Genomic DNA, 16,049 nt, shown 5'->3' with positions numbered 1-16,049 from the left:
CACTCTCTACTTGGGGACTATTGCAACTGTTGCAGCCGCAGCAATAGGAACCGTGGAGTTAATTTTTAGAGAAGGAAAAATTGTACTGAAAGATTGTCTTTATGTACAAAATTTAAGAAGAATTGATTTCTGTTTCAAAACTGTGTGCATATGGTTATTCTGTCTTCTTTAGTAATACGATTACTATTAAAAGAAATAACAGATTCATCGCATATAGGGAACTGGAGAATGGTCTCTATGTTCTACATCATTCTCTAGAAACTAACATAACCGAAACTACGTTGGCTGAAATCCCAAAGAAGAGAGTCCGTTATACAGTTAATCCAACATGTCTATGGCATTACCGACTTGGCCACATCGTTGTTGACCGAATCACAAGGTTGGTAAAGGATGGTCCTTTGGATTTTCTAACTGTAGAAGATCTTCCCACCTGTGAGCCTTGCCTACAAGGCAAGATGACAAAATGGTCATTTGACGGTAAGCCTGAAAGATGTATAGGCACACTTGACCTAATACATACTGATGTATGTGGTCCCTTGAGTGTTAGGACACGGAATCAACACGTGTATTTCATCACCTTCACAGATGATTTCTCACGATATGGTTACGTGTACCTAATGAGACACAAGTCTGAATTCTTTGAAAAGTTCAAAGATTTTAGACAAGAGGTCGAGAAACAGTTGAGGAAAGAAATTAAAATCCTTCGATCTGATCGAGGTGGCGAGTATCTCTCTAACGAATTCATGGACTACTTAAAGGACAATGGGATAGTATCACAATTAGCTCCTCCTGCTACACCACAACTTAACGGTGTTTCAGAGAGGAGGAATAGGACCTTATTGGATATGGTCTGGTCACTTCTCATACACTCAGAGTTACCCACATCCTTTTGGGGTTACGCATTAGAGACTGCGATTTACGTGCTGAATCGGGTTCCAACCAAATCAGTTCCGAACACTCCATATGAACTTTGGACTGGAAAGAAACCAAGTGTCAGACACTTAAAGATTTGGGGTTGTCCAGCACACGTTAAAAGAAAGAGTGCAGACAAGTTGGAATTCAAGACCAGCCGTTGCCTATTTGTAGGATACCCAAAAGGCTCTGTAAGTTACCTATTCAATGACCCAAGTGAGCAGAAAGTGTTCTGTAGTCGAAATGCCCAATTCTTGGAGACCGATTACATCCTGGACACCCATCATCAGGAAATTGTTCTTGATGAGGGGAGCTCAGGAGTAGTGGGAGATGTCCCACAAGTTCCAGGTAGTGACCAACCTAGAAGATCCACTCAGGTATCCAAGCCACTAGTCTGTTATGGTTATGACTAGGATAGTTACCTGGTGGAAACCTTGACTAGTGAGGAGGATCCCGTGACTTACGCGGAAGCTATGTTGGACATAGATTCCCAAAAGTGGGTGGAGGCCATGAGAGCAGAGATGGACTCAATGGAGACCAATGGAGTCTGGACTCTAGTAGATCCATCGTCCGGGGTAAAAGCAATCGGTTGCAAATGGATTTACAAGAGGAAGAAGGGCCCCGATGGTAGGGTTGAGACCTTCAAAGCTCGTCTGGTGGTGAAAGGGTACACTCAGAAAGAGGGCTTCGATTATGAGGAAACCTTTTCACCTGTAGCAGCATACCATGATTATGAGATTTGGCAAATGGATGTCAAAACTGCATTCCTGAATGAAGATCTTACTGAAGATATCTATATGCAGCAACCGCAAGGCTTCATAGCTGCAGGTTAGGAAAACATGGTATGTAAACTCAATAGATCCATTTATGGACTTAAGCAAGCTTCTAGAAGTTGGAACATCCGTTTTGACTATGCCGTCAAATCATTTGACTTCGAGCAGAATCCGGATGAACCCTGTGTTTACAGGAAGTACAGTGGAGATAAGGTTACCTTCTTGGTTCTGTATGTAGATGACATTCTACTCATTGGGAATGTTATAGGAATGTTAACTACGGTGAAAGTATGGCTTTCACAGCAATTCTCCATGAAAGATCTTGGAGAAGCCTCGTATATACTGGGTCTTTGACTCTATAGAGATAGATCAAAGCAGATAATAGGATTATTCCAATCTGCCTACATTGACAAAATAGTCAAAAGATACAGCATGGAAAACTCCAAGAAAGGAAATGTTCCTTTCTGGCACGGAGTCACTCTCTCCAAGAAGATGTCTCCCAAGACTTCTGAGGAGATTGATGGCATGAAAGATGTTCGCTATGCCTCTGCCGTAGGGAGCATCATGTATGCCATGCTGTGCACTCGTCATGACATTACTCAGACAGTGAGTGCAGTAAGCAGATTTCAGGCTAACCCAGGGCATGAGCACTTGACTGCTGTGAAAAACATACTTAAGTACATTCGAAGGACAAAAAAGTTTTGTCTAGTATTCGATGGTAGCTCACTACAGATCCAAGGAGTTACAGATGCTAATTTCCAGTCGGATCCAGATGATAGAAAGTCTACATCTGGATATGTTTTCACGATAGGATCGTGTGCTGTTTGCTGGAAAAGCAGCAAACAGGGGTCCACTACAGACTCCATGACCGAGGCTGAGTACATTGCTGCAAGTGAGGCTGCCAAAGAAGCCGTGTGGATGAAAAAGTTCATTCACAAGTTGGGAGTAGTTCCGTCCAGCACATCACCCATCCCATTGTTGTATGACAACAATGGAGCTATTGCTCAGGCTAAGGAGCCACGAGCCCACTCGAAGTCGAAGCACATCAAGAGAAAGTACCATGTACTAAGGGAGATTGTTGGCAGAGGGGACGTCCTGATTCAGAAGGTAGCGTCAGAGGAAAATGTAGCAGACCCATTGACAAAGCCACTATCACAGAAAGTGTTTGAGAAACATGTGGAAAGAATGGGACTCCGGCTAGTACCTGATTGGACCTAAGTGCAAGTGGGAGCTGTTAGACAATTTTGTATGCACTTAGCTTCAATCAAAATGATGTACTTTATGAGTTTATTGTAAATGAATAAAAGTGCATATTTGATTCATGTTCCCTTGGTATGTTTCTGTGTAATACCCTTAAACTGGACACTTAATGAGACTCGTGTTACTTTAGAATATTCACAGCTAATGGGTCGGTCTGGGGAGACCTATCCTGACAAGGCTGACACTGTGGTGCCACCAAGTCGGTTGGGGTGGATTGTCTCAGTTACCGGGGTGAGACCCTAGGCACATACAGTGTGGGATTAACTGAATCTTTGAATTGGACCAGATTTCTAGTATTGCCCTGGACCTTGGAAATTGATGGGCAAAACTAGAAAGTTACACCCAACCCCTAGACTCGATTATGATACTGCACTAGGAGTCGGATTGGGCTGTCTTTGATGTACCAATCAGTGAGATCCTTAGCGGGGGTCAAAACCTGGGTATGTTGGGACAGTCTGAGAATTCATTTGAGTGGGTGATCATAGTTACAGGATTAGCTCATTTGTCGAACAAAGGTAATAATCGGGGATGCACTCTCAGTGATGGAAACCAAGACTACCGACAGCTGATTTCAATCGTTGAAATTTGTTTTGCAAAATATATTTTATATGAGATATAAAAGTATATATATTATGGTTTCGAAATGATTTGCAAAAGGTTTTAATTTCCGGGGTCCATACTTGAGAGAGTGCAACACTGTTCCTTGCATCCGAGGGAGAGGTCCTCTCTTGTTGGGTAGTGTATGATCATTATGGGCTGAGAGGTTAAGTGTAAGACCATTGAGGATAATACCTGATGGGTTAATCTTGCATCTGCCCACAGTCCCTGGGTGTTACAAGGTAGCTTGACCCAGGGACCACTTAGGGTAAGTGTTGGGCCCATAGAGCCCATCTGATGGGTTTCAAGGGGTGCACTGTCCATAACAGTGTATTCGGCCAAGCCTTGTAACAAAGGCTGGGTTGAAACCATGTGGCTGATGTGTAGATCAATGTTTGGGTCCCACGCCATACAAGGAAGCCCAATTGGGCAGCATTTTGGAAGGCTAAATGAATACATAACCCTAAATGGGCCTTAAGCCCATTTTGAACTGGGCTAATTTGATTAGTCACTTAAGGGGCAAATTCTGAGATAAGATCAACTGATAGGATTGGGCCCACACCCTATCCACTTAGAGAGTCCAAGATCTAAATAAGATTTAGATTTGGAAACTTCCTAATTAGATTAGGAGATGGCTGATCTAATCTGCAGATAAGATAAGGGTTATCCCTTATCTTAAAAGGACTTTTAATCTAGATATGATTTGGGTTAGCAACTCCTAATGGGATTAGGAGCTGATCCCTTTAAGTCTATAAAAGGAAGAGGAAGCAGTGGCCTTTAGACACAACAGACAACCACCAGTAATAGTCTTGTCTTCAGAGCTGAAATCACAGAAGAGAGAATTCTGCACCCTGCAAATACTCTCTTGCCACCTCCTTCCTGCAGCCGCCGCCTACAGCAGTTCGATCTCCATTCCTTGAGAGAAATCAAGATTAGATCTTGATTCCAATCTTTTGGAGAAAAGATTGGTGGGAGTTGTATTCACAAGCCGCCCAGGTGATTTTTGAGAAGGATCAAGTTCTTTTGGAAGAACACTACTGATTCTGCTCCACTCTGCAATGTGCCATCTTTAGTGGGAGCAGATTTTTTATCCTACCTTGGGTGTGAACACCTCCACTGAGAGATATTATTTCTCTATATCAGGTATTTTCTCTCCCTACTCATTTTGGTTCAGATCTGGTTCAGTTTATGGTTCAAGAATGATCATTGAAAATATGATTTTCTAAATAGGGAATTCGATTCCCAGTTGAAGGGAGAGAAAAATTTTTGAAATTCGCTCCCTTTATTCCGCATTCTTTGGGTGTCCATGTGATGGATTTCCTATCCCTTCACTAGTTGACACATAAGCACCACCTAAGTAATGATTTGGAGTCCTAGATCGTGGTTTCTTTTCGCCCAGTCCTGACGACCTGCCTTCATCGCCAACCTGGTGACCTTGGCCACAATTCAGGTCGGCTAGAAGCACCTCGTCCAGGGCCGACCTGCAGTACCTTGTCACTAGCCGAAGTGATCTTGATGCAAGGAGCGACCTCCCTTGAGGGTGTGCCGGCTTGACTGAGGTCCAGGTGGCGACATATGAGATGTGCTCGCCGAAAAATTCAGCATGCATATCTCGACACTCCCACGATTCTTGGAATTTGGCCCACATACCGAACATTCTGGAGGGTGGTCAACGTGCATGATGTTTACCTCCAAGGATTTTGAAATGGTTATGCACGATCTCCCAAAAATCTTAGATGCGGTGCACGAGGCCCATACTGAACAATGCCTATATAAAGGCACCAACCCCAAAGACCCAGAGAAAAGAAAAAAGAGAGGTACGTGTGATTATTTACTCACTAGCATTCAAGCATTCAAGCATTCAAGTATTCAACTTGCATCCACAATATAGAATTGACTTAAGCATTAGAGCAACCCCGCCGGGTTAGTCACCTTGGGTTCTCTGATCTATTATTTTGCAGCTTGTTCCAGCTTGCCTCGCAACTAGAGTTTAGATCATCTTCTAGTTAGGAGTAACAAGATCGCGCACAATCAATTGGCGTCATCTGTGGGAAGTGCTACAAGAAGCTAAGTTCTCACCTTCTAAAAGGCTAAGTCCTCTTCTTCCAAAAAGCTAAGATCTCACATTTTAGAAACTAAAGTTCTCAGTTTCTAATTTCTATTTTTTATGAACGCAAAGGCACTTTTGAGCAATATTAACACACAGAACGAATACCGATTACTGGGGGACAAAAACACCTATGATGAACTTGGAGAACTCCCCTGTGACAAGCAGACAAGTTCATGCCAAACTCAACATCCCCAATGCCCTAGATAAATACACCGCTACTATATGTGAACGCCCCTCTCCCCGTGGTAGAGCCATCAATGGTTCCTAGCAAGATTGAAGTGTAGCAGTTCTATGAGATGAAATATGAATTTTCAGATCTGAGCATGGGAGAAGCCAGATGTACACAACAACAGAACATCCTCAACTCATCTTCAACAACAGTTAGCCAGGATGAGGCCTCATCAGCCCTGTTTCGCGAGGTCGCCTCTACGAGGTGAGCTCTTCGTGACTTCGTGGGAGTTGGTGGCCAATGGACTGCATGGACGCTCTTGTAGGTTGAGCCTTCCAAGGCTCCTGTGTGAGCTGATGACCGAAAGTCAGTAGTGCTGCCCCTGTAGGTCAAGCTCCCAGTGGCTTCTTGTAGGAGTGGATGACCGGTGTCACTAACGAGGCTGATGTAGTGCAACCGTGGCCCTTAACCACCGACTCACACCGACAACAACATTATGCCCTTGTAAAGGGGGCAGAACATGTACTTTGTGGTCAAGCAAGCACTCACCCAAGAAGATAATCCCACGAGATGACGTAGAAGCAACCATATGAGAAATTACTACAGAATGACCATCCGCTTAGGCGGAAAGATTGGGTCGCACGTCGGTTAAATAAGGATAAGGAGAGTGGATTGCGAGTTGCTCCCAGAGCCCAAGGGCTAAGGTGCCGAGCTGATAAAGGACCTCGGTACCACATGAAACCGAGTCGCCTCTTTGGCATGGGCAAATAAAAATGTAGCCTGTGCGTAGGTAGGATGGGCACATACCCTACAATGTCTGTTCACTTCAGCGTACATTGAGATCGAGTTATTCCTATTAGAGCCTAGCTTGTCAGCCTGACACTTCGTTAGTAATCCACACTTATCCACGTCAGCTCGGGCATATACCTAGTTGCCTCTTCAACATGGGCAAAATAAGAAAGCAATTTGCATTTAGCCTCATTGGTGTGCATATAGTTTGTTACCTCAAGGTACCACACTTAGAAAACTTTTACGCAATGAAGTGTAGCACAAAATACAGCTCCTATTTGGCATACCAGTTTGGCACCATGACAAGCAAAAACTTGGCTGATCTCTTCATAGTAGACCTCTACTCAGTTTTAGGCTCTGCGTCGAACTCATTGGCTACTCTTTTGAGAACTAGTTTGAGTGACACTACGTCGAAGTGTACCTAGGTGGAGTGACCTAATAAAGTAGTCACATAGTTAGAACCCCCCTTTGAAGACAGCATGGTCAGCTTCGCTCTCGAGGTAATGGTTGGAATGCAAAACCCCTTGATGGTTACATTCTTGATCAGGTAAATGTCCTCAGGGTACCTACTTCACCTCTCCTCGAGAGGATGAGTTGCTCTTGTGCCCCAAGAATAAAGACAGCGAGGTCCTGCGTAAGGCAACAAACACTCAAACTATTCTGATCTGAAAAGTAAATCAGACCAACGCTTATGACTACGAACTGATCAAATCAGTCATCTTGGGCCAAAATGAGCAATCTCCTCCCTTCACCGAGCTACTCTCAGCTCGGGAGTGGGGGGCAATTGATGAGGGCAGATTTGGCCCTCTAATGATATCATGACACATGGCATCTTGGACCAGCTAGTTGACACATAGACACCATCTAAGCAATGATTTGGAGTCCTAGATCATGGTTTCTCTTTGCCCAGACTTGGCAATCTGCCTTCACTACCAACCTAGCGATCTTGGCCACAACTCAGGTCGGCTAGTAGCACCTCATCCAGGACTGACATGTAACACCTCGTCACTAGCTGAAATGACCTCGATGCAAGGAGTGACCTCCCTCGAGGGCGTGTCGGCTTGACTGAGGTCCAGGTGGTGACCTACGATATGTACTCGCCGAAAAATTCGGCATGCATATCCCAACACTCCCACGATTCTTGGATTTTGGCCCACGTACCGAACATTCCAGAGGGTGGTCGCATGCATGATGTTTATCTCCAAGGATTTTTGACCGGTTAAGCATAACCTCCTAGAAATATCAGATGTGATGCGTGAGGCCTACATTGAATAATGCTTATATAAAGGCACCAAACCCAATGACCTAGAGAGGAGAAAAAAGATAGGTACGTGTGATTATTTACTCACTAGCATTCAAGCATTCAAGCATTAAAGTATTCAGCTCGCATCCACAGTATAGAACTGACTTAAGCATCAGAGTGATCCTGACAGACTAGTCACCCCGGGTTCTCTCATCCATTATTTTGCAGCTTGATCTAACTACCATGCAACTAGAATTCAGATAATCTTCCAGCTAGGATTAATTAGATTGCGCACCATCAGATTACAACCATGCTGTATACAAAATATTCATTCTTGCTAACACGTTTTCAGCTGCTTGTAACATCATTGGTTACTTCGTTACGGGCTGCCCCATGTTTATGGAGGTGTATATTGCCATCGTATCCATGTGCTTCACTTAGGGAGCTGCAGTTGGTGCTATCTCGCCTGATGGGGCGTTGAATTTAAGCTTATTCTTGATTGCCTACCTCTTGCCTTGGATACTACGGCGGTTGGTGGATCGTTGCAGGAAGTAGTGGCCATGGGAGAGTACTGGACCAGCAAAGCAAAACTGGATCGGAGTTACACTTTCTCACCCAAAATGGCAAACCCCATGTTCCCTGTGCTTCGTTAATTAAACCTTTTTTTTTTTTTTTTCTCTTTTGTTTGAGAGGAGTTCGGATTTCCTCCACTTGGTATCGTGTATGTTGGGGTGTACTTCCAATTGGATTTTAATATGTTGTGTTTAATTTACATGCACATCTGGCTGACATGTCATAAGATTAAACTGAAAATTTTTCGTGTATTACATTTTTTGAAAGTAAAAGAGATGTAAATTCATCTTCTGATGTGGTGCCGCATTGCACTTCGGGCTGTACTGTGATTTTTGATAATACCCCTGTAGAAATTGAAGCAAAATAAAACAAAGAATATAATCCAAATCAAAAAATGAAATATGCACAGTCGTTGACACTAAGTATAACATAATACAAGAAAAACAACACAAAGAACATTGAGCTAGCCAAACTATAAAATAGCTTCAAATTGACTGTTTTAAATTGTCAACAACCATAAGAGATTTTGATTCTTAAATGAAGATTCAATCTACCCAAGCGGTAACTTCCCCATTAGGCGCTAGGTCTGTTTTTCTTCAAAGAGTTATTTATCAACGTTGTTTGATGCCATAACGGTTTAATGACAAATGATCAGGATGGTGTTTGAAAGCGTGGGCGATTCTGGGATTGATTTTCAAGAAAAAACGCCCATGTTTTTAAGATCTGTTTTTCACAAAAAAGCGCTTTTGTTATGTACGTAGGCAGTGAGTAATACTATGCTGTTTGGTAAGGTGATTTTCTTCACCGTTTTTCATGTATGTGCTGAAAGGTAAACACTACATAGGATACACATTAGTCAACCGTTGGAGGAGACAGTTCACCGAATTTGGTATTTCATGCATCAATAGGGTCCCAATTTTTGAGGCATTCCCGATTTTTTAATAATTGGCCGAACCAATACATGGGTGTTTGTTGAAACGCCTATGTGGATCCGACGTGACATGCACCAATTTTTTTTTTTTGAAAAATAACCACGGTTCCAAACATCCCCAAAGGAATGTAGGGTGTACCCGTGAAACCAGCCGCCACTCTTTGGTTGTTGAGTTGGGGAAGAAGATGAACAGTTCTTCTCTTTTTCTTTTTTTAATTTCAAAAATTGTTTTATAAAGTTATAAAAGGACAAAGTTCTGTTTAATTTTTTGGCACATGTGAGACGGGTGTGCATGTAAACCACAACTGTTAAAATTCGATTGGAAGTGCATCCCAACATACACTTAACCAATTGCAAGAAATTCGGACTTTCTACTAAGATACATAGACGTAGTGATAAGTATGACAGTACTTCAGTTGGTTTTCTAAATAACTTCTTCAAATCTGTAGGTTATTTTTGGTTCAACTTGCCTTTCCTGCAGTGGTTGTATTTGCAATATATAATTGAGACAAGATATGAGATGGGAAATAAACGATATGGTGTATTGGTTCAATAGGCTATGAACTAAACGGGGATTTTACTTATTGCAGTAGTCTATTATTTTTTAATTTAATATCTAAACCTTCAACCCTAAACCTGCAAGTACAAATATTTTGGATGAAACCAATAAAGAGTGAACATATATGCCAGTGTTTTAATTTGTACATGTGGAGCCTCACTGACTCTTCACTATTTGATTGATTCCTTTGCCTATTGTGCGCACCTGTGTGTTCATCTTATCCGAATTCATTTTTCCAAGTCCAAGTAAATGAAATAAAACATTACTGAGGCAAGTTGAAAATTCTCCACAGTGATGGGCCTGGGTTATTTCAAATTTTAATAAATTCTCCACCTAGCCCAGTCCTAGATGCACCATCCTCATAACTCTTACTGGATGCAAAATGAAAGCAAGAAAAGAAGTGATGATGATAGGAAAAGATTAAGTTTGAGTAAATAAATGAACGGAAAAATGAAGTAATAAAGTGGACTGACATAGTCAATGGACTGCCTGGTTCTAGTGCTGTAATGGGGTCGGATTTGGATTGGACTTAGTCACATCTGAATCCCATATATTCGATTCATAAACTTCAAAACCAAAACTGATCCGAAATCCAATATATCAAATGAATTATATTCAGATTCGGTCTGAATCCACCTTATTGCCTTTAGAATAAATAAAAATTAAAAATCTATAATTTAATACTTTTTAACTTGTACATTTATAATAATTTTATATAAATATACAACAAAGAATTCATTGATTATAAACTTTGTGTGTTCTATATAATATTTGTGTATAAATAATTACATTACTATAAAATAAACTTTAACGACTTGGATTAGATATAATTTATATTAATGTAATATGATTTATTTATATATATTATATACAACTTTACAAACTTTATCATTATTTAAGATAGGCCAAGTTCTGCATCATCAAATTCCATTATTAAGGGGGTGTTTAACAATGTGAGTGGTTTTCTTTTTCAAGACAAAAACACCTGTCATGTCTACGGATATAGGTTTTAATACCCAAATCTGAAATAAATGGTTTGAGTCCTAGGCTTTAGTGTCTATTGATAGACTTGCTTATGGGGATGGCAATATTTGATACACGGCATGTGAATGATTCGAATTTAATATGGTTAATAAATGTGTTAATTTTGACTTAACTCACTTAACTCAGAAATGATATCTTTATGAACTAAAGTTTTAAGTTTATATTTAATTTGGATAAATATTATTGTGGTAGTAAGAATGACATTGTATGTTTTTTTATAAATTTGTTTAGGTAATGGATGATTGAATATTTAATCATGTCAATTCAAGTCACACAGGTCATGTCGTGTTATTCATATAATAAACAGGTTATATTCTTGTTTGAAAATTTGATACAGTTAATTAATTATACTGTATTTGTATCAACCCATACCTTACTTCGTAACTTGTTGAATGATTATGATTAAACATTTATTCTTAGCCTACACACTTGGTCCACTTGGAGTGATATTCATTAGTAACCTTAATGAGTTTGTTTTCTTCTAAACACATAAGGTCAATAGTAATAACTAAGACCTACCCTATAATTTATATACCAATATACACCCCATTCACTATGCAATCACTTTGCTTATTGATAGCTCTTTGACCCATAAATTTTTCCACCAGAATAATTAAAAGAAAAGAAACAACCAAAATGTCAAATTAAAATAAGAAAATAAAAAATAAAAATGAAATAGACAATAATAGGAAAAGTAATAGAAAATAATAAATTAAAATATAAAACAAAGGAAAAAATAGAAACTAAACAATAAACAATAAAAGTATTTTTATGTTATTATTTGTTTTGCTTTTATTTCTATTTTTGTTATCTTCTTTTCATTAAGTTTTGTTGTTTTGTTTTTACTATTACTATTTTTATTTTTTAGAATAAAAACATGGGAGTAGGGGTTTTTTCTAAAATGGTGACATGTGACCTTTTATGTATATTTTTGTAATGGAAAACTATTCCAAAATGGATATACAAACTGTTCTTAATGAAGCTGCATGAAGTAGGGTGGTTGTAAAGTGGAGTCGTCTTTGGTAATATGCAAACAATAGGGTAGGTCTTAGTATTTACATGAAATTATGGGAGTGTCTTAGAAATGACCCTTAAAATTATTACTAATGAATCTATCTTGTTGAATTTAATGATGAAAAACAAAGGTACCTTAAATATAGGATTTAATGAAACAGAATAAGGGTTAAATATGGGACTTAGAGGGGATGGAATGAACTGAATAGTTTCCAAATATTATCACTAATGAATCTAGTTGGTCTAATTTAATGATGACAAATAAAGATGCCTTAAATATAGGATTCAATTAAAGAGAATAAGAGTTAAATTAGACCCGGGCTGTCCCAAATTCAGACCCGGATTTGACTTTGATGTAGGCCGAATCTGCAAAAACACAAAATATGAAAGTTGTGGCTTTTTCTCTTATATATCCAGTGGGTCTTGAATCAGTCAAATTGGAGTTCGAATATGTGAATTAGGCCCAGATTACTAAACAATGCCAAAATTGTGAAAAATCATCCGATTTGCCTTTCTTTGCTCCTAATGCCTTCTTTCATGCCCTAAACCGAAATACAAGAAATATGAGTCCAATTAAGTACTAATTAAGTATGCAAGACAGAATATTTGGGGATAAAAATGTGATAAATTCTACTCTCATCAAATCCCCCCACACTTAAACCTTTGCTCGTCCTTGGGCAAGACAAAACTTCAGCAAAACTAAAACGGGAAAAAACTGACTAATTACTGAAAATTTTGAGGTTTCCTCAATAAGATGCTTGCCCTCTCGCATGCCTTAATCCAGATTTTATAATCCCTCAATTGTCCACTTCTTCCTCCATCTTAACTTTGTCAAAGAATAATCTCTCATCACCAATCCTCATGCTCCCAAGTCGAATCAATAGTCAAGGGGAGCAAGCATTTCATCGCATGAACATTTTAGGACTAAAGTAAGCATTCATTGCTTTAACAGATTCAAACTGCTAACTATCCTTAAAAAAACAAGGAATGTTATCTTGCTTATGCCTCACATCTCCACTATTTATCATGAGTTTAATGCATCAAAATGTGAAGCAGGGCTTGTGGTTCTAGGGGTGAGTGCATTTTATGCTCCATCTCACCCTTTTCTTTTGCTTTCGGTGTGAGTGCATTTTATGTTCCATCTCACACTAGCTCTTTTTCTCTTGGTGTGAGTGCATTTTATGCTCTATCTCACACTAGTTCTCTCTCTTTTTTTTTCGATTTGAGTGCATTTTATGCTCCATCTCACACTAGTTTTCTTTTTCTATTTATTATTATTTTATTTTTGATATCATCACCATTATCAACCCAATCCATGAACTCATTATCGTGGTCTCAACATGTCTAGCAAAACAAGTTCTAGAATAATCAAATAGGGGTATCAATGAGATGCCTTCTATAGCCAAAAAGTTCAGCTAGTCTTACTTGCATCCTTTCTTGTCTATTCCACCTAAGCACATGATTCATGATAGTTTTAAATTATTCAAAAACAAGTCTCTAGGGAGCAGAAATTTCAAAAAAAAGGTTAAAAAGTGATGATCTAAGCATGCTAGAGTAAATCCAGAAATTATCAATTTCCCTTAATCCCCCCACACTTAAGGTATACATTGTCCTCAATGTATATGACTTTTCGTAAGATAGAAAGATTTAGGGGGATTTCCCTGAACGCCTTGTTGAGGTCTTTGAGGTGTGAAATTAGCTGCTACACAATTAAGTTCCTAAGAGAAAAACACAATCATAAGTAGCTAAAAACAAAATGAAAAAGACTGAACTCAATGAGTTGCCTCCCACAAGCGCTCCTTTTAAGTCGTGAGCTTGACTTTCACCTTTCTTTCATGGCGGTTTCAAGGAGAGAATGGACCCATGGTGGATGGGTTGCTCTCTTTTAATATAATGCATTAAATGATGCCCATTTACCTTGAATGTATTTCCCTTACCATTATGCAGTTCAATCGCTCCATGAGGGAATACCTTAGCCACTACAAAGGGTCCACTCCACCTGGTTTTTAACTTCCGATGTTTCCCCCTCTCATCCTTCATGGGTGGATTTAAACCTGGAATAGGGGCCTGCACAATAGATGGGAGGAGTTTTGTGTAAGATGGAGGTAAACTAATAAAAGATGCATTATGAGTTGTAATTTCAAAAGAGTCTAACTCAGAAGTCAAATTTTGTAGTTCTAATTTCAGTACAAACTTCTGCTCTGCTTGTTGCAATTGATTAGGACTACTGTTAAGTGCAACTTTTAGCATGTCTTCTGATTTAGATGTATCTACTTCAACTGCCCAAACATCAATGCAATCAATTGCATATATTTCATGTTCAATTGTGTTGGGACATTTCATGGTTTTAAATACATTAAACACCACTTCTTCACCATTGATACTAAGAGTAAGTAGATATTCTTTCACATCAATTAAAGCATTACCCGTAGCAAGAAAGGGTCTCCCTAGAATCAATGGCATTGTCCTATCTTCCTCCATATCCAACACAATGAAATCAATAGGAATGATGAAATTACCCACTTTGACTAAAACATCTTCTACTATTCCCCTAGGATATTTAATGCTTCGATCAGCTAGTTGCAGGGTAATAGTTGTAGATGTTAGTTCATGCAGTCCAAGTTTTTCAAAAATAGAATAAGGCATTAAATTTATACTAGCACCTAAATCACATAAAGCTTTTTCAAATTCAGTATTCCCTATGGTGCAAGGTATAGAAAAACTCCTTAGATCCTTAAGCTTTTGGGGCAATTTCTTTTGAAGAATGGTTGAACACTCTTCATTTAACTTCACCATCTCACAATCCTCCCATTTGCTTTTGTTTGACATCACCTCCTTCAAGAATTTGGCATATTTTGGCATCTGTGACAATACATCAAGAAGGGGGAGGTTAATATGTATTTTTCTAAATACTTCTAAAACCTTCTCAAATTGTCTGTCAAAGTTAGCTTTCAAAATTCTTCTAGGGTAGGGGATAGGGAGTTTAATAGCATCTAAATTCAGTTTAGGTGTACTCCCTTTAGTCTCCTTTTGCAAATCGGCCACATCAGCTTCCTCATCATACTTCTGGATTTCGCCAACTGTCTTCCCACTTCTTAAAGCTATGGCGTTTACTTGCTCTCTAGGATTCTTCTGTGTTGCTGGGTAGCCGTCCCTCTTTTCTTTCCGATAACAGATTCACAATCTGCCCCATTTGAACTTCTAAGTTCTTGATCGATGCTTCATGTTCTTGGAATTTTGCTTCAGTAGCATTGATGAACTTAGAAATTATCTCTTCCAAATTATTCTTTTTTTCTTGTGGGGGCGATTGTTGTTGGAATCCCATGGGTGCCTTTTGCTAATTGTTGCTCCATGAAAAGTTTGGATGATTCCTCCACCCTGGGTTGTATGTGTTTGAGTAGGGATAGAAACTTAGCCTGCCAGTATGAGAGATAAAATTAGCATTCTCATGTGAAGTAAAAGGACTACCTAATGGACAATTAGAATTAGTATGTCCTATTTGACCACAGAAATCACATGGGATGCTAGATGATGTATTTATTGTTGCAACATTAAGACTATCTATTTTTTTATTCAGATTAGCAAGTTGAACAGATATAGTAGCAAAGGAATCGATATGGTGTACTCCCTTCTGTTTGACACCATCTCCTCTATTTCTCGTGATTGTGCCATCTGCAGCTGCATCAATAATAGAATGATTAGAGGGGGTAATGCCATTATAAAAGGTCTGAATTTGATGCCAAGTTGGTATCCCATGGTGAGGACACTTCCTAAGCATGTCCTTGAATCGTTCCCATGCTTCATACAAAGATTCCCTCTCAAATTGAGCAAAAGTAGTGATATCATTAATTCATTTTGCTGTTTTAGAGGGTGGGAAATACTTACCCAAAATTTTTTGGGTTAGATCATTCCAAGTGGTGATACTTCCTGTAGGGAGTGAATTAAGCCAATCTTTAGCTCTATCACGCAATGAAAATGGAAATAATCTAAGCCTAATAGCATCATCACTAACTCCATTGTGTTTAAATGTATCACATATTTCTAGGAAGTTAACAATGTATGCATTAGGGTCATC

The 16,049-nt window shown here is 39.3% G+C and overlaps 1 non-coding gene across 1 annotated transcript; it reads left to right on the top strand.

The window, feature by feature from the left end:
* Nucleotides 1-15,723: 15,723 nt before the first annotated feature.
* LOC148846421 (small nucleolar RNA R71) lies at nt 15,724-15,830 on the top strand. Its single transcript, XR_016102661.1, has one exon. It is a non-coding gene; the product is annotated as a small nucleolar RNA R71 (small nucleolar RNA).
* The last annotated feature ends 219 nt before the right edge of the window (nt 15,831-16,049 follow it).

Source organism: Nelumbo lutea, chromosome 7 (assembly GCF_056320005.1).
Source record: "Nelumbo lutea isolate HS-2025 chromosome 7, American lotus-T2T, whole genome shotgun sequence".
NCBI classification, from domain to species: Eukaryota; Viridiplantae; Streptophyta; class Magnoliopsida; order Proteales; family Nelumbonaceae; genus Nelumbo; species Nelumbo lutea.
Note: the sequence above shows the minus strand (reverse complement) of the source record. Positions and strands in the feature narration are given on the sequence as shown.